The sequence below is a fragment of the Hyla sarda genome, chromosome 3 (genome assembly GCF_029499605.1).
Source record: "Hyla sarda isolate aHylSar1 chromosome 3, aHylSar1.hap1, whole genome shotgun sequence".
Lineage (NCBI taxonomy): Eukaryota > Metazoa > Chordata > Amphibia > Anura > Hylidae > Hyla > Hyla sarda.
Genome location: NC_079191.1, coordinates 4,797,744 through 4,817,026, shown reverse-complemented (window position 1 = coordinate 4,817,026; position 19,283 = coordinate 4,797,744). Strand labels below are relative to the sequence as shown.

The 19,283-nt window shown below is 46.7% G+C and overlaps 1 protein-coding gene across 6 annotated transcripts in view; it reads right to left on the bottom strand.

The window, feature by feature from the left end:
* LOC130361114 (whey acidic protein-like) overlaps window positions 1-19,283 on the bottom strand; it is a 296,171-nt gene that overhangs the window by 50,041 nt on the left and 226,847 nt on the right. The window lies entirely within an intron of this gene.

The window sequence follows — 19,283 nt, the reverse complement described above, 5'->3', positions numbered from 1 at the left end:
ACAATCAATTTCAAATGGAACAGACAACAGGTGGAAATTATAGGCAATTAGCAAGAAACCCCCAATAAAGGAGTGGTGCTACAGGTGGTGACCACAGACCACTTCTCAGTTCCTATGCTTCCTGGCTGATGTTTTGGTCACTTTTGAATGCTGGCGGTGCTTTCACTCTAGTGGTAGCATGAGACGGAGTCTACAACCCACACAAGTGGCTCAGGTAGTGCAGCTCATCCAGGATGGCACATCAATGCGAGCTGTGGCAAGAAGGTTTGCTGTGTCTGTCAGTGTAGTGTCCAGAGCATGGAGGCGCTACCAGGAGACAGGCCAGTACATCAGGAGACGTGGAGGAGGCCGTAGGAGGGCAACAACCCAGCAGAAGGACCGCTACCTCCACCTTTGTGCAAGGAGGAGCAGGAGGAGCACTGCCAGAGCCCTGCAAAATGACCTCCAGCAGGACACAAATGTGCATGTGTCCACTCAAACAGTCAGAAACAGACTCCATGAGGGGGGTATGAGGGCCTGACAACCACAGGTGGGGGTTGTGCTTACAGCCCAACACCGTGCAGGACGTTTGACATTTGTCAGAGAACATCAAGATTGGCAAATTCTCCACTGGCACCCTGTGCTCTTCACAGATGAAAGCAGGTTCACACTGAGCACGTGACAGACGTGACAGAGTCTGGAGACGCCGTGGAGAACGTTCTGCTGCCTGCAACATCCTCCAGCATGACCGGTTTGGCAGTGGGTCAGTATTGGTGTGGGGTGGCATTTCTTTTGGGGGCCACACAGCCCTCCATGTGCTTGCCAGAGGTAGCCTGACTGCCATTAGGTACCGAGATGAGATCCTCAGACCCCTTGTGAGACCATATGCTGGTGCGGTTGGATTTCTCCTAATACAAGACAATGCTAGACCTCATGTGTCTGGAGTGTGTCAGCAGTTCCTACAAGAGGAAGACATTGATGCTATGGACTGGCCGCCCGTTCCCCTGAATCCGATTGAGCACATCTGGGATGTCTCGTTTCATCCACCACAGACTGTCCAGGAGTTGGCGGATGCTTTAGTCCAGGTCTGGGAGGACATCCCTCAGGAGACCATCCTCCACCTCATCAGGAGCATGCCCAGGCATTGTAGGGAGGTCATACGGGCACGTGGAGGCCACACACACTACTGAGCCCCATTGCGACTTGTATTAAGGACATTACATAAAGTTGGATCAGCCTGTAGTGGGGTTTTCCACTGTGATTTTGAGGGTGACTCCATATCCAGACCTCCATGGGTTAATGATTTCCATTGATAATTTTTGTGTTATTTTGTTGTCAGCGCATTCAGCTATGTAAAGAGGAAAGGATTTCATACGATTAGTTCATTCAGATCTAGGATGTGTTATCGCAGGGTTCCCTTTATTTTTTTGAGCAGTGCAGATAGACAAAAGGATAACTTAAAGTGGAACTCCAGTGGAAAACGAACATTTTCAAATCAACTGGTGCCATAAAGTACTACAGATTTGTAAATTACTTCTATGTAAAAATCTTAACCCTTCCAGTGCTTATAAGCTGCTGTATGCTCCAGAGGAAGTTGTGTAGTTCTTTCCAGTGCGCTCTACTGACACCTGTCCAGAGCAGGAAAGGTTTGCTGAGGGCATTTGCTCCTACTTTGGACAGTTCCTGATACAGACAGAGGTGACAGCAGAGAGCGCTGTGGTCAGACTGAAAAGAACTACACAACCTTCTTTGGAGCATACAGCAGCTGATATGTACTGGAAGGATTAAGATTTTAAATACAAATAATTTACAAATCTGTATAACTTTCCGGCACCAGTTGATTGTTCACTGGCCTAAATTTTTATGGAATGGCAGGCAGGTTGGTAGTGGGGCCTACCATTTTCTTCCTGGCCAGTCCAGGTTCTCAGTTTGGCCCAAGTCAGCCCAGGTGCTGGAGGTCGCTCATTCCTGGGATTACAAAAGGTTGTGCAGAGTGTTTACTGAGAGGAAATTGGACTCTGCTGGGAGTGTGAGAGACTGAGGTCTGCAGCCTCCTGGGGGACACATGATACATTTGGAAGGCAAAACATCTGGATGTCTATCGGTTTGGTATGGTGACTTGTAGTAAGTCACTTGCACAGTTCGGGAGTATTGTGTAAAACTATTGCTTTGAAGAGCAGGATTTATTTAGTATTTTTTTGGCCTAAATGAATCCAGGAGAAGCCCTGTTATAATCCGTACTTCTGAGTCTCTGTCTCTGACTACTATCTTACATTATTTGCCTGGCTCTACGGAGCTAATCACTCACACAAGCTGGACCATTCCGTGAGGTGGCCCAACGCTCGGCTTATGGTCAGTGGTCCCCAGCCTTGTGGAGATGTCCCGTGAGGTGCTGGCATCATCAGGTGGTGGTGACTTCACAGTCAGTTGTATATTTTGTTATAAAAATGTTTATATATCCTCATCCCATGATGCTTTATTATTATTAGACACATCGCCTCACCACACGTAAACATGGCACCAAAGAAAGACGCCTGGAGCGATGAAGTTGGCAGCCAAAGATACCAGTTTTTCCTGGTTATTAATTCGCCAACACAGTGATGTTATTGTGGAGCAGGGCGTGACATGTATCGTAGAATCCGGATAAAAACAAGAATAGAGTTGCGCAAACTTTAAGGTTTCTAGAATTTTGTCACAAAATTGTCGGTTCCAAGTTTGAATCGAACCCAGAATTCAGCAACAACGCTAATGCACTAAAGAGCTCTAAACCCCTGACCGGACCCCTGGGCTCGGGTCGCCTAGGAATGTATTCGAGGAGTTCTGAACCGGTTTTAAGGCTCAGTTGATGTCAAAGTTGAGGCGACACGCGGTAACCCATGGTAACTAACAGCCTGTTTATAAACACACTAAAATAAAGATGGATAAAGTATCCCAGGTTGTTTGCGGATTCCTGACGGTGTTTTTGGAACACAGCCATTGCGCCTTCTGATACCTCCGTTGGAGGTATCAGAAGGAGCAATGGTTGTGTTCCAAAAATTATCCCTTGTTGGAAGTAGTAACAGGATTGGTGTTCTGGAAAAAGATAAAGCAATGGCTTCTTTGTGTAGGCATGGGATTAGCAGCGACTGTGGTTGTGGTAGAAATAGCTGCAGCAGTACAGTGTAACACAAAAAGTACAGGAGAGGGGATCTGTGCTTACATGGCCTGGTAATAGTGTTCCGGAGCAGATGAGGTAGAGTTAGCCAGTCGACAGCAGCAATGGCGTATCTAATCACACACAGAAATGTTAAAGATGATGCCCAGAGCTGGAAATCAGATACATTTCTGTTGGGGGGGGAGGGGTCCGACCACTGGTACCCCCCCATGATCTCCCACACGGCACCCCGACTCGGCCCCCGGCTGACCTGCTGTGTGTGACATTTTGCACAGAGCAGTTCTGCTGGTATAAACATACCCCTTCCATTCATCTCTATGGGAGAGGTGGAGACACAGGAACGCTGTGTCTCCACCCCGCCCATAGAGATGAATGGAGGGGGTATGTTTGTACCAGCTGACCTGCTGGGAACAAAACACGCTCTAGCACAACAGAGCTGGGGCCGGAGTCAGGGCCCCATATAGGAGATCATGGGGTGGGGTCCCAGTGGTCGGACCCCCACGATCGATCTGCGGATAGGAGATACATTTCTTAGCACTGGACATCTTCTTTAAAGTCCTCACTGATCCATGCCTGATTCTCCAAATGCTGACAGTCCTCCTCACAAATTGCTACTCGTCATTATCCTTCTCCTTAGCACTGAGCGTCCTGTCTCCTCGAAGAAAAAGTTGGGGCCCACTAGAAGGGGACAGCAAAAACAGAGATGATGGAATGGAAAGGCTAGAAATGCTTCTTTTACTGTGCCAGGTAACTGTAGAGGAAACGACTGACCTGGCACTGACTCCTGGCACTGACTCCTGGCACTGACACCTGGCTCAACATCATAGTGTCAGGCTCCTATTCCTCCTGAGATGACTCAGTATAAGCCAACCAGACCACAATGGCTGTATTATCCTCCACAACAACACATCCCCTTGAGAAGATGGACAGCTCTGACTTCCTGATGCTGCCGCTTCTTGTGCTGGGCCTGAGCACATAGCTGGTGACCACAGTGCTGGTTCTGACACCAAAGTCTGTGACGATTGGGCAATGTGCTTTCTTATGATAAACGAAGAAACCGATGATCCAGCAGTATGAGAAAGAATTCCAGCTTGATTGAACACACAGCATAAAACAGGTACAGCACACCTTTAGCAGCACATCAGACGCATTTCTGGCTCATGGGCGCCCTTCGTCAGTGATGTTCGCCCATTCACTGATGAAGGACGCACATGTGTCTGAAACACATCTGATGTGCTGCTAAAGGTGTGCTGTACCTGTTTTATGCTGTGTGTTCAATAAAGCTAGAATTCTTTCTCATACTGCTGGATGTCGGTAGATACCTGCTGATGTTAAAATGGACACGGATCAGAAGTCGCAGTGGCTTTTTCCAAGTGTTCAAAAAATTATCCCTTTTTGAGAGTTGCAACAGAATTAGCAGACTGGCATTATCCATTGTACAGCAGGAGGTGGTGGCCTGGTGTTTCTAGTAGTAGTCAGCGTACAGCAGGAGGTGGTGGTAGTACTGTTTAATCAGTGGCATCTTGCACAGGAGGTTTAAACTACTCACTGATCCATGCCTGGTTCATTTTAGTGAACATCAGTTTTTACATGTTGCTGGCTGACAATCTTGTTTGACACTAGAGGGTGGACGAGACAGAACACCCAGGGCAAACTGGGCAATGGTCAAATCTGGTGACCCAGAAGTCCATGGGGTATGGACTCAGAGAAAGGGCACTGCTGAGGTAGGTCTCAACCTAGTTGTTCAGGTGGTGGTTCACATCCCTGTGATGATGATTGATGTCAGGGGGGATGTCAGCGTTGACTCAGCAGAGAGCGGAGAGTGGACCCCCGTTCGGCAGACATTTGGTGATGGAAAGCCGTAGAAAACTGGCTGCGTAGCTTCTCTTTATAGAACCCTAATTTAGCCTCCTTCTCAAAAGGTGAGAAAAACTCCCCCATTTTGGCTTTATACTGAGGGTCTAAGGGTGTTGCTATCCAGAAGTCACTTCTTTCCTTTAAGCTTGCATTATGCCTGTTACTGCGCATGCAACAAAGCATACAGCTCGCCATACTCGCCAGCTTTTCTGAAGGACCGGCTTGTTCCATTTACATCCCATACTGCCAAGGTTGGTCATGGTCCTCCACATCATCAGTGTCGCCTTGCAAAGGGTCCTGGTCCGTTTTTCCTTCCTGAGAGTCTATTACCAAATCCTCCTCCACCTCCTCAGGTTCCACTCTCTCTACCTCCTCAACCAAGCCCTCCTCATCAAGGAGAACATCTGTACAGCTGCAAGCCAGATGGGAACTCTCCGAACGCTGGAGCCGGCGCCAGGAGCTCACAACGTCATAGCCCTGCCCCCTCATGATGCCACACCCCCACCCCCTCAATGCAAGTCTATGGGAGGGGGCGTGACGGCCGGCACGCCCCCTCCCATAGACTTGCATTGAGGGGGCGGGGTGTGATATCATGAGGGGGTGGGGCTATGACATCACTAGCCGCTGGCTCCAGCATTCAGAATAGTTTGTTCAAGAGATGTTGAGCAGTGGAGTGCCCCTTTAAGCGTTTACTCTAAAAGGAATATCATGCGCTTTGATTAGCTGCCAGTCCCTCAGCTGAAAGTCACACCGGCTGGAAAAATCATATTTTTGATGCATTGGGAGAGTGTCATGTCACCCATGTCACCTAGATGCTTTGATAAGGTTTGTGCCGTTATCAGCAACCACTTCCTGTTGCAGACAGGGTAGCAGCTCCTCTACTGTGTAATGTGCAATATTACTAATAAATATCAATAAGCATTGAAGAAGTTGGTGCCGGGACTCATTTCTTCCATCTTATGTTACAATACCGGGCACAGCATTTCACCTTGAGTGCCGCCTCCTATCTTATTGCATTCTGTGGTTGGACTGGGTGTAGCGGACACTGTCTGTTCTCTGTGGATCTTTTGCCCCCGGGGGAAAGAAATAAACATACAGTATAAAAAAAATCAAACACCAGAATCGCTGAAAGTAAAATAGATCAAAAAGTCCTGTCTACTTCACAATGGCGCAGATAAAAAAAAAAACTATAGATCACAGCGTTGACAAGTTATGGCGGTCAGAATTAAGTGATTTTAAGTATATACATGTTTCTTTTAGCATTGTACAGGAGCAGGGATATCTGTCTTTGAGAGGAGTCCCTGCACCTGTACAAATCCAAATTGGATGTTAAATTTAGATAGAATCTGACAGTTGATTCAGATTGAATCCTCCCAAGACGTATTTCATGAGATTCTCTCATCTCAAGTCACAGAATCTTATCTCTGCCCAAGATTGGTAACAGCCAAATTCCAGGGACGACAGCTATTATATTGGTACTACTATACCCCTCAGTACCTGAAGCCTAATAGAATAGTCTACCAGATGGGGACCACTGACCATATGCTGAGTGAGGACAGCAAATTTAATAGTTTACATTTGCAGAGGTAGTGATATTTATACCAAGCAGGACTCATCTGGACCATTCGATGAGGTGGCTGAGCACTCAACGTATGGCCAGTGGTCCCCATCCTTGTGGAGATGTCCTGTGAGGTGCTGGCGCCATCAGGTGGTGAGTTCACAGTCAGCGGTATATTTTGCTATATATAAAAATGTTGATCTCGTAATTCTTCAGTATTGGACACATCTTCTCCTCATATGTGAAGTCGGCATCAAAATAAGGAAGGTTCCCGGGACAAGGAAGTCGGCAGATAATGTTATTGTGAAGAAATGTGTGACAGGGATTACATAATCGGGATAACATGAGAACCATAACATCCTCCCCATCATTTCATCATCATCCTCCCCATCATTTCATCATCCTCCTCCTATTGATCATCTATATAATAAGCGGAGGAGCCGGATCCCTCATCTCCAGAACCAGAAGACCAGAAGACATGTCTCCAGTCACCAGCTCTCTGCTCCTCCTCATCCTCTGCTATGTGGGCTCCTCCACTGCCGATATATCAGGTAAATCTACTGGGGATGGTGAGAAGTGACCTGAGGGGATGAGGAACGTTATAGGCGGCCAAAGTCATAACATGAACTATATTATTATTTTATTATTATTATCATTTCATTTTATATGTTCTCATCTTTTTTCCTGTATATTGGGTGTAATCCTCAGTATCTGCTCTTATTCTGTATATAAATATATATATATATATATATATATATATATATATATACACGCGCAGTAATGTGGTGAGGGTGCGATGGAAGGGCAGATGTTATTACCCTAGGGGCAGCTAGCATTAACCCCTTGTGTTCGTGACGTTCATGGTTATCCTCTACACCACCCGAGGTATGGAACAACGGCAGCTTTACTGAGGCAGACAGGTGTTATAGTCTTTACAGCTCAGTTAGGCCCAAGGAGATGACCAGTGACTTAAGGAGACTTGCGGGCTCGCTGGGACTTGTAGTGGACTTGGACTGAATCATGCAATCCCACGCTGCTTTAGCAGACTTGATAGACTTGACTTTGACTGACTAGACTTGTCCCCTGTGGTTACTTACCAGGCTGTGACTTTCACCTGAAGGGTACATGGTTGATGGAAGCGTGGCTGCGTGGTTAGGCCTTGGTCTCCTTCAGGACCCTCTCAGGTCTTGACTGTACTGCTCCTCAGCTTAGACTCATCTGTATAGGCTAGCTCCTCCATTGGTTTATAAGGGAGCAATTTGGAGGACTCCCATAGGTCACCCACAAGTCACCTGGTCACTGACACCTTCCTTGGTTACATGACTTGGTGACAACATTTAAAGGCACATTAACATCAGAAAGACAAATTATTAAATAACATAAGGCACTGTTAACCATTTAGGGTTTGTGGAATGGAGGTGGACTCAGGGACACTGAAATAGAGTCTGCCACACAGGAAGGAAAAGGGTACAGGAGGGCAACTCCTGTACTGGGCCACCACAGTACCTTTATACTGGGGTTAGTTGTCAGAGGAGTCCTCTATGATCCCCAGGGATGTCCCTCATGGGCCTCTTGTCCTCAGTAACTCTCTGTAGGTAATGGAGGTTGTACTGGTGTCTTTTTTAGGCATAAGAGGCTCCTGGTTTAGTGACTTCTCCTGCACAAGTCTCTTACGCCTGATGAGCCCCTCATGACCCTGCCCGTCACACACTATAGGACCCGGCCCTGAATCCAGGTACTATGACCCTACAGTGTAAGCTCACACCGCAGGAAGACATGTTATTACCTATTTCAGTACAACTGCACATATAATACAGATATAACAGATAGAAGTTCACACAGTATAAACACGTGTACACCAACACAATCATAGAGCATAAGAACTAGGGAACCCCAACCTTATACATGGGAACCCCCCATACTCTGATAGACATAAAGATTAATACTAACAATACCCATTGTGTCTCTGGCCTGTAAGTCCAGTCAGTGGAGCCGGAGCTGTCAGCATCGTCCTTCAGAAGATCTTACCATCTCCTCCATATATAGAAGGATTCAGGGCCCATCATTAGTTTGGCCCCCCCAATGGCTTCATCTATGTGTGGTCTAAGCTATGGGGGAGTCAGGGAAGTGACGATCGGATAAGATCTTCATTGTAGAGTGAGGGTTCGGTGATTGTTGGCCGTCCACATGGATAGATCTAATGATTTCTGTGTGATGATTTCTGATCCTGACCACAGAAGCCGGTCACATGAGACGGTCACCTCCATACCATTATTGTGTCGGTACTTTTCACCTTTGGGATTTGGGTTCTGTCTCCTCCCATGATAATACAGTATACATCATCTGAGACATGTCTTCCTCTTCAGTTGCAGAAAAATGTGGAAGTTGTCCCGCTCAATTTAAATTTTGTAAGCGTATTTTGGAAGGAGGATGTAAGTCGGACGCAGATTGTTCTGGAGACCAGAAGTGCTGCATCAAAGACTGTACACGGCAATGCACAAAGCCCCTCCCAGGTGAGCTCAGTGACCACCAAACCCAACAAGTCATAGAAAACACATGTCCCCTGTGAAAGTCATTTCGGGAGAGCTCATCCTCAGGGTCCTAATGACAAGGTTCAGCGAGGATTGTTGGAGAGAATGAAATGTGCAGGAGACAATACAGCAGGTTCTACACAGACTTATTCTCTCAGGACAAAACCCCAGTTGTAGATTTTATTGTTATAGACATAGATATTACTGATGTGATAAGACAGTATATGGAGATGTCCCTTAGACATACAATAGAAACACCCCCCCCCCCCCCCCCTGTATTATCTCACATGCCTCATCCACCGGTCAGTGAGACTTCAGAAGAGCCGAAGCCATCACAATGGTCCTTCAGAAGATCTTACCATCTCCTCCATATATAGAAGGATTCAGGGCCCATCATTGGTTTGCCCCCCCCCCCCCCTTCAATGGCCCCATCTATGTGTGGTCCAAGCTATGGGGAGTCAGGGGCATTACATGTGGCTGAGATCTTCATTGTAGAGTGAGGGTTCGGTGATTGTTGGCCGTGCACATGGATAGATCTAAGATTTCCATGTGATGATCCTGATTACTCTAGACTCCTGACCACAGAGGCCGGTCACATGGGACGGTCACCTCCAGACGAGTATTGTGTTGGTACATTTCACTTTTTTGGATTTGGGTTCAGTCTCCTCCCAAGGTAATACAGTATACATCATCTGAGACATGTCCTTCTCTTTAATTGCAGAAAAATGTGGAATTTGTCCCGTACCCCTTACATTGTGTAAGCCTCTAGATTCGGTAGATTTGGAAAGAAGATGTAAGTCGGACTCAGATTGTTCTGGAGACCTGAAGTGCTGCATCAAAAACTGTACATGGCAATGCACGAAGCCTCTTCCAGGTGAGCTCAGTGACCACCAAACCCAACAAGTCATAGAAAACATATGTCCCCTGTGAAAGTCATTTCATCCTTCAGAAGATCTTACCATCTCCTCCATATATAGAAGGATTGATAGTCCATCATTGGTTTAGACCACCTAATGGCCCCATCTATGTGTGGTCTAAGCTATGGGGAAGTCAGGGACATTACATGTGGCTGGGATCTTCATTGTAGAGTGAGGGTTCGGTGACTGTTGGCCGTCATCATGGAGAGGTCTATGGAGCATATCTGCCCTTGATGGGAAAAACAAGATCCTCTAAGATTTTTTTTGTCAAAGTTCTGATCCTTTTAGAGTCCTGTCCACAGAATAATAAGAGTGAAGCTGGTCACATGGGACAATCACCCTCTGTCTAATGTGCAGATACTTGTCAGTTTTTGGACTGGGGTTGGTGAGAGGTCTAAGATAAAGCTGTATAAATTGTCTATAATGTATTTACCTCTTCAGCTACAGGAAAATGTGGAACCTGTCGGATTCCTATTACACAATGTAAGACTCCACAGATGTCCCCTCTGTGTGGACTACAAGCAGCTTCTAGGTGTAGTTATGCTTCCCCTGATGACATGAGGATTCCACTGTGAACGATCCAAGCCAGACTTAAAGGGGTACTCTGCCCCTAGGCATCTTACCGCTATCCAAAGGATAGGGGGATAAGATATCTGATCTCCCTTCTGCACCCAGCATTCGTTTGGAGCGTCAGGTGCAACGCCGGGGGCTAGTGATGTCACGGCCACGCCACGCTCGTGATGTTATGGCCACGCCCCCTCAATGCAAGTCTATGGGAGGCGGCATAGTGGGGGGGATGTGACCGTGATGTCACGAGCCTCCACCCCACATCGACAGTCATCCGGCACAGAGAGAAGTTCACTCTGTGCACTGGATGTCTGGGGTTCTGCAGCCAAGATCACGGGGTCCCCAGCGGCGGGACCTCCTGTGATCAGACATCTTCTCCTCAATCCTTTCGATAGTGGATAAGATGTCCAGGGGCAGAGTACCCCTTTAAGCTTTACTTTTGCACTGGCAGAGCCAGGCCTAACTATCTGCTCAGGAGGTATGTTGGAGCAGACAAACTCTCTCCTCCATTGTTAGATCCAGGGTTCTAACATAGATCCCCTTCTTTGGTTCTTTGGCCAGGACTAAATGGATAACAGGCCTTCTCCTGTTCCTTCCCTGGCAAGGACTAACTAGATTGATAGAAATGTTGGATTGCTGCAAAACTTGTCATAAAGTTATGTCTCAGGCAGATATGTAATGATTACAGGTGGGGTCTGATTACATACTGGGGTATGCCAAAAGAAGACGTAAAAATGCTTCCCCTGCTGCCCTATAAAAAATGCTCTCGGAGGCTACTTTTTGATAGTGTGCATCTTGATGAGAGATTGTTGGCTGCTAGACATGGCTCTATGATCCGCTTAATGATATTTTGCCCAAATAAGAGACTCCCTGAGGAAGCTGCGCCTGTGCAGTGAAACGCGTTGCACCTTAACCATTAAAGGAATGTTATCTTGATGTACGCACTGTGATTGACTTCTCCCGATCAGCGCCACGGAAATTCCCGGTCTCTCCGAAGTTCCATGGTCTCCATATATCATGACGGACATACATAGATAGTTTCATTCCATCCCACATCTCCTTCTTGGTGCGGTATATATTGTGTATGTAGAGGTCACCAAGGATCTTCCAGGTCTGGTCATCAATGGTCGATCCTTGTATCTCCTCCTCACTGATCTCTGGAATGTAATTCTCTCTTCTTGTGTTTTCTTCCTTTAGCTGAAAAGAGACCTGGGACGTGTCCTATAGTGAATACACTGGTAGCCTGTGCTATTCCGGGTCCTAAGCCGCTCTGCAGTTGTGATGAGAAGTGTCCTGAGGGTCAGAAGTGCTGTGATTACGCCTGTCAGGTCATGTGCGTCACTCCTGTAAGTACCGCGAGTGATCACACTGGAGGGATAAATAATTATCAGGATTTCATGTTCCATCACCAGTATTATCCATTATGTGAGAAGATCTATATAGAGCAGCTCTCCCTCCCTCTCTCCCAGAAGGAAGTCCCAGCACCATCTCATCCCAATGGGAGTCTTATCAATAATCACAGAACTAAATCCCTTTCTCTCACTTAGCGAATAAACTGCTCACATCCCCCTTATCCAGCCAATCAGCCACTTCTAAGTAACTCCTTCTTGCCAATGGTTTCATATAACAAAACCCAAACTTAGGGTGCATTCACATCATGTATTTGCTATACGGTTGCCGTATTTTCTATTTGAAAACCATATGCAACTGTCTAGCAAACCGTATTCATTGACCCCCCCATACAAAAACTTATACAACTACATGTATCCTGTTCAGTAAGGTTTTTTTACAGGTATTTTGTCCCGTTTTTTTTTTCCTGTGCACAAAACCAAGGTCAACCGTGGATTGTGAACTTTACTCCGCAGCCACCCGGGACTCCTGCAGCTATGTGGTACTACTCCAACTCCCATCATGAAACAGAATCTGTCTGGGACAGATCGCACCGGGCCTCACTTCTGAGACCCGCTGGGATCCTAACTTTTAAAACAGGGAAGTCGGCAGCATGCTCCGCTCCCGAGCTGGCACGTGATGTTAAGAATAGAGGGCTCTGAGCTGTAACTTCGTATTACCGGCCGGGAGCCCTGATAAGCCGGCACAGACTGGTCAATCACAGCTATCGGCGGGGAATTTGAAATTACAGTGATGTTCCACGATGGGAGTAGTAGGAGGAGGGATGGCTCCTGCCGGGGAAGCGGGCAGCATTGTCCATCATTCACCAGCCAGTCGGCTTCCAGTAAAATAAATTTACATCACTGTAATTACATCACTATGGGAGCTGTGATTGTTCAGTTAGTGCCGGCCAATCAGGGCTCCTGGAGAGTAATATGAAGTTACAGCTCAGAGCCCTCTATTCTTAACATCACTGGCCGGCTGGGTAGCTGAGCGGAGCATTCCGCCTGCTTCTTGCTTTATAAGTTAGGATCACAGCAGGTCTCAGGGTGAGACCCGGTGCCATCTGTCTCTAAGCCCATGTACTACTACCCCCAACATGGAATAGACTCTGTTCCATGTTGGGAGTAGTAGTTCAAGCACTATTGCAGAGTCACCACAGCTGCCCACAGATTCCCACAGCCGGGGGGGAACTACTACTCTCATCATGGCACAGAATGTGTTCCATGAAGGGAGTAGTGATACCCCGGGCTGCAGGAGTCTGCGGGCGGCTGTGGAATGGCTTTTTCATGGTTACAAAAACCACATACGGTTTTTATAATTACACAATTTTTCATACCATTTTGTCAGTTTTATCAACCATATTGCAAAATTGTGATGTGAATGTAGCCTGAGCACAATGCTATTCACATGGTAGCCAATACCGTCCAGTGTATATACTGCATATTCTATATATATATATATATATATATATATATATATATATCATCTCTTTGTCCTGTATTTTAGGATTTCAGAAAACCCTGAACATCGTCCATGAGCACCAAGGAGGATCCGCAGCCAGCTCCAATGTAATTCTGTATTTACAGCTATTTTATACTATATCTAATAAAAGGATCATCCTCATCTTTATCCTGTGACTCTTATTTTACCGCTTTATAAAAAAACAACATACAATACACGCAGTGGCGTTGCGACCCGGGTGCGGGGGGTGCGGCCCGCACCGGGTGACACCAAACTAATGGGGTGACACCAAGATGCTCCGCAGCACCCACCCCTCCCCCGCTACACAGACACCCCCCATCTGTGCCCGACCGGCCTCCCATCCGTCAGCACATCCCCCCCCCCCCGCGCTGTGTGTGCGGTGCGCCCTTCCGTCCGTCAGCAACCCCCCCCCCCTCTTTCACCTGCACTGTGCGCCCGTCCGTCATCACATCCCCTCGCCGTCACAAGCACTGTGCCCGGCCTCCGCTCCCACGTCTGCGCCGGCCTGACGTCACACTGCATGGCCGCGCAGGAGGACGTCAGTTACGTCACTCGCAGGGCGCCAGGTGAGAAGGATCGCTGCGCTGGATGGGTGAGTGTGTGTGTCTGTCTCTCTGTCTGTGTGTATGTGACTCTGTGTGTGTGTGTGTGTGTATGTGTGTGACTGTGTGTGTATATGTGACTGTGTGTGTATGTGACTGTGTGTGTGTGTGTGTGACTGTGTGTGTATGTGACTGTGTGTGTGTGACTGTGTGTGTGTGTGACTGTGTGTGTATGTGACTGTGTGTGTATGTGACTGTGTGTATGTGACTGTGTGTGTGTGACTGTGTGTGTGTATGACTCTGTGTGTGTATGTGACTGTGTGTGTGTATGTGACTGTGTGTGTGTGACTGTGTGTGTGTGTGACTGTGTGTATGTGACTGTGTGTGTGTATGTGACTGTGTGTGTGTGACTGTGTGTGTGTGTGACTGTGTGTATGTGACTGTGTGTGTGTATGTGACTGTGTGTATGTGACTGTGTGTATGTGACAGTGTGTGTGTATGTGACTGTGTGTGTGTATGTGACTGTGTGTATGTGACAGTGTGTGTGTATGTGACTGTGTGTGTGTGACTGTGTGTGTGTGTATGTGACAGTGTGTGTGTATGTGACTGTGTGTATGTGACTGTGTGTGTGTGACTGTGTGTGTGTGTGACTGTGTGTGTGTGACTGTGTGTGTGTGTGTGACTGTGTGTGTGTGTGACTGTGTGTGTATGTGACTGTGTGTGTGTCTGTCTGTGAGTGTGTGTCTATCTGACTGTGTGTGTGTTTGTGTCTCTCTGTGTTTGTATGTGTTTTTTGTGTGTATGTGTGTGTGTGGTGGGGGGGGGGGGGCGATCTAATGTGGGGAGACTTTGACCCATTGTGGGGAACCTGCGGCCTAATGTGGGGAAACTACTACCAAGTGTGCGGAGTCTATGCTACCTAATGTGGGGAGTCTATGCTACCTAATGTGGGGAGTCTATGCTACCTAATGTGGGGAGTCTATGCTACCTTATGTGGGGAGTCTATGCTACCTTATGTGGGTAATCTGTGCTACCAAATGTGGGGAATCTATGCTACCTAATGTGGGGAAACTGCTACATAATGTGGGGAAACTGCTACATAATGTGGGGAAACTGCTACATAATGTGGGGAATCTGTGCTACCTAATGTGGGGAAATTGCTACCTAATGTGGGGTAAATGGTACCTACCTAATGTGGGGGAACTGGTACCACATGTGGGGAATCTATGCTGCCTAATGTGGGGAAAAGATGCTACCTAATGTGGGGAAACTGCTACCTACCTAATGTGGGGGAACTGCTGCCTACCTAATGCTCCCGCCCTGGCAGTAGCACCCTCATCATCCACCAGCAACACCCACCCCCCAGCAGCAGCACCTCCATCAGCAGATCCTGGTGGTGGATGATGGCGGTGCTCCTGCCAGGAGGATGATCCTGCCGATGGATGATGGGGGTGGTACTGCCAGGGGGGATGGCCAGTAGCACCCTCATCATCCTCCAGCAACACCCCCCAGTAGTAGCACCCCCATTATCCACTAGCAACACCACCAATACCCCCCCTCCCGTGGTAATAGCATCAGCTAACGGATGTTGAGGGGTGTTACTGCGGTTGTGGTATTATATTCAGAGGGTGCACTGTATGGCAATGTTATTCATAGGGCGCAGTTTGTGGTAGTATTATATTCAGAGGGCGCAGTGTGTGGTAGTATTATATACAGAGAGTGCAGTTTGTGGTAGTATTATATTCATAGGGCGCAGTTTGTGGTAGTATTATATTCAGAGGGCGCAGTTTGTGGTAGTATTATTAGGGATGAGCGAACTTACAGTAAATTCGATTTGTCTCGAACTTCTCAGCTCGGCAGTTGATGACTTATCCTGCGTAAATTAGTTCAGCTTTCCGGTGCTCCGGTGGGCTGGAAAAGGTGGATACAGTCCTAGGAAAGAGTCTCCTAGGACTGTATCCACCTTTTCCAGCCCACGGGAGCACCTGAAAGCTGAACTAATTTATGCAGGAAAAGTCATCAACTGCCGAGCCGAGAAGTTCGTGACGAATCGAATTTACTGTAGTTCGCTCATCTCTAAGTATTATATTCAGAGGGTGCAGTGGGTGGTAGTATTATATTCAGGGGTACAGTATGTGGCAGATTTATATTCAGGGGTACAGTATGTGGCAGATTTATATTCAGAGGGTACACTATGTGGCAGATTTATATTCAGGGGGCGCAGTTTGTGGTAGTATTATATTCAGAGGGCGCAGTGGGTGGTAGTATTATATTCAGAGGGCGCAGTGGGTGGTAGTATTATATTCAGAGGGTACAGTGTGTGGCGGTATTATATTCAGGGTTACAGTATGTGGCAGATTTATATTCAGAGTGTACAGTATATGTTGGTATTATATTCAGAATGTACAGTGTGTGGTAGTATTATATTCAGTGGGTATGGTGTATGGAAGGTTTATAATCAAAGAGTATAGTGTATAGTAGTATTATATTTAGAGGATACAGTGTCTGGCAGGTTTATAATAATAAATGTTTTCATATAGAGGATGAGAATGCGCTGACATAGAGAGGAGACGTCTGGGCATCACATTCTACAGACAGAAGTTTTAGCTGGAACAAGTCCTGGCGGTATGTACCATCTGAATTAGATAAGGGAAGACTATAGAGAAGACGTCACCTGTAGTCACTGATATCATTGTGTATTCTCCTCACTATAGAGAAGACGTCACCTGTAGTCACTGATATCATTGTGTATTCTCCTCACTATAGAGAAGACATCACCTGTAGTCACTGATATCATTGTGTATTCTCCTCACTATAGAGAAGACGTCATTTGTAATCACTGATATCATTGTGTATTCTCCTCACTATAGAGAAGATGTCACCAGTAGTCACTGATATCATTGTGTATTCTCCTCACTATAGAGAAGACGTCACCTGTAGTCACTGATATCATTGTGTATTCTCCTCACTATAGAGAAGACGTCACCTGTAGTCACTGATATCATTGTGTATTCTCCTCACTATAGAGAAGACGTCACCTGTAGTCACTGATATCATTGTGTATTCTCCTCACTATAGAGAAGACGTCATCTGTAATCACTGATATCATTGTGTATTCCCCTCACTATAGAGAAGACGTCACCTGTAGACACTGATATCATTGTGTATTCTCCTCACTATAGAGAAGACGTCACCTGTAGTCACTGATATCATTGTACATTCTCCTCTCTATGTCCTATCAGAGCTGTAGTCACTTGTAAGTTCTACAGTTATGGTGAGTGAAACGACAACTCCCAGCATAACCTCACCACTGCTCAAAGGGGTACTCTACTGGAAAACATTTTATTTTTTATCAATTGGTGCTACAAAGTTAAACAGATTTGTAAATTACTTCTATTTAAAAATCTTAATCCTTCCAGTACTTATTAGCTGCTGTATAAGTGATTCACAGGAAGTTCTTTTCTTTTTTAATTTATTTTCTGTCTGACCACAGTGCTCTGTGCTGACACCTTTGTCCATGTCAAGAACTGTCCATAGTAGGAGCAAATCCCCATAGCAAACCTATCCTGCTCTGGACAGTTCCTGACATGGACAGAGGTGTCAGCAAATAGCACTGTGGTCAGACTGGAAAGAACTACACAACTTCCTGTGGAGCATACAGCAGCTGATAAGTACTGTAAGGATTAATATTTTAAATAGAAGTAATTTAAAAATCTGTTTAACTTTCTGGCACCAGTTGATATAAAAGTAAATGTTTTCCAGTGGAGTACCCCTTTAAGTAATTCTGGGAGCTGTATATTTAAATGGTGAAAACTTCCTTAACACTTTCCTATTCTGTGGCAACTGGTATATCTGATTATTATACTGGAATTTCTCACAATGCGCTACAACAGTGGTGTCTGTCACAACAGGCTAAAAACTTACTGGGGGGAGGGGGTAGGTATGGGGGTGACACCATTTTCTACCGCACCGGGTGACACCAACCCTAGCAACGCCACTGAATACACGCGTTTAGTATGTCCCCATGGATCTGTCATACATCACACACAACGTGATGACCCAGCAACAGAGGACACTGTAGATCATGAAGGCCTCAGAAGATCCCAGCTGTTCGGACCTGATGGGGTCAGGGACACAATGGACATCACTGATGTTCTGCTTGGACACTGAGGTCTTCTGTAAGATCCGAGCTTTATTCTGCGACTAATTGTATCATTCCCAGGTGCCACTATATCATTTTAAAGGGGTACTCTGGCACTTAGACATCTTATCCCCTTTCCAAAGCATAGGGGATAAGATGCCAGATCACGGGTGTCCCGCCTTGGGGACCCCAGTGATCTTGCACGCAGCACCCCGTTACAATCAGTCCCCGAAAGCATGTTCACTCCAGGTCTGATTACTGGTGATCACGGGGCCGGAGCATTGTGACATCACGGCTCCGCCCCCATGTGACGTCGTCACGCCCCCTCCCATAGGCTTGCATTGAGGGAGCGGAGCGTGATGTCACACTGGGGCAGAGCCGTGACGTCACAATGCTCCGACCCCTTCTGACCCCTATAACTTTTACATTTTTCCGCATATGGGGATGTATGAGGACTCATTTTTTGCGCTGTGATCTGAAGTTTCCATTTTCCATGAAGGTATCATTTTTGTTTTGATCTGACTTTTTGATCACCTTTTATTCATTTTTATAAGGTAGAAAAAGTGACCAAAAAGACGCTATTTTGGAATTTATTTGCACGTACGCCATTGACCTTGCAGTTCAATTAGTTATATATTTTAATAGTTTGGACATTTCCGCACGCGGCGATACCAAATATGTTTATTTTTATTTACATAGTTTTTTTTCTTTTTTTATGGGAAAAGGGGGGTGATTCAAACTTTTATTAGGGAAGGGGTTAAATCACATTTATTAAAGGGTAGCTCCCACCATATCTTTTTTTTCTTTTTTCTATATTAAAAATGCCTTTTTGTCTGCCTGGTAGTGTGCTCACTACCAGGCAGACTTCCCCAGCAGGCATGACGTCACTGATGCCTGCTGGGGCCGACACTTCTGCCCGTAGTTCACCAATACAGGGTGCCTCCAGCTGTTTCCCCACTGCAACTCCCAGCTTGCCCTGACATCTATTGGCTGTCAGGGTATGCTGGGAGTTGTAGTGGGGAAACAACTGGAGGCACCCTGTATAGGTGAACACCGGATCTGTGATGGCCACACATACCGCTCCCCGCCGCGCAGCCCGCAACCCCCCCCCCCCCGGCCCCGTCGCGCCGCTCAACTCACTCCCCCTTAGTTCACCCATTCAG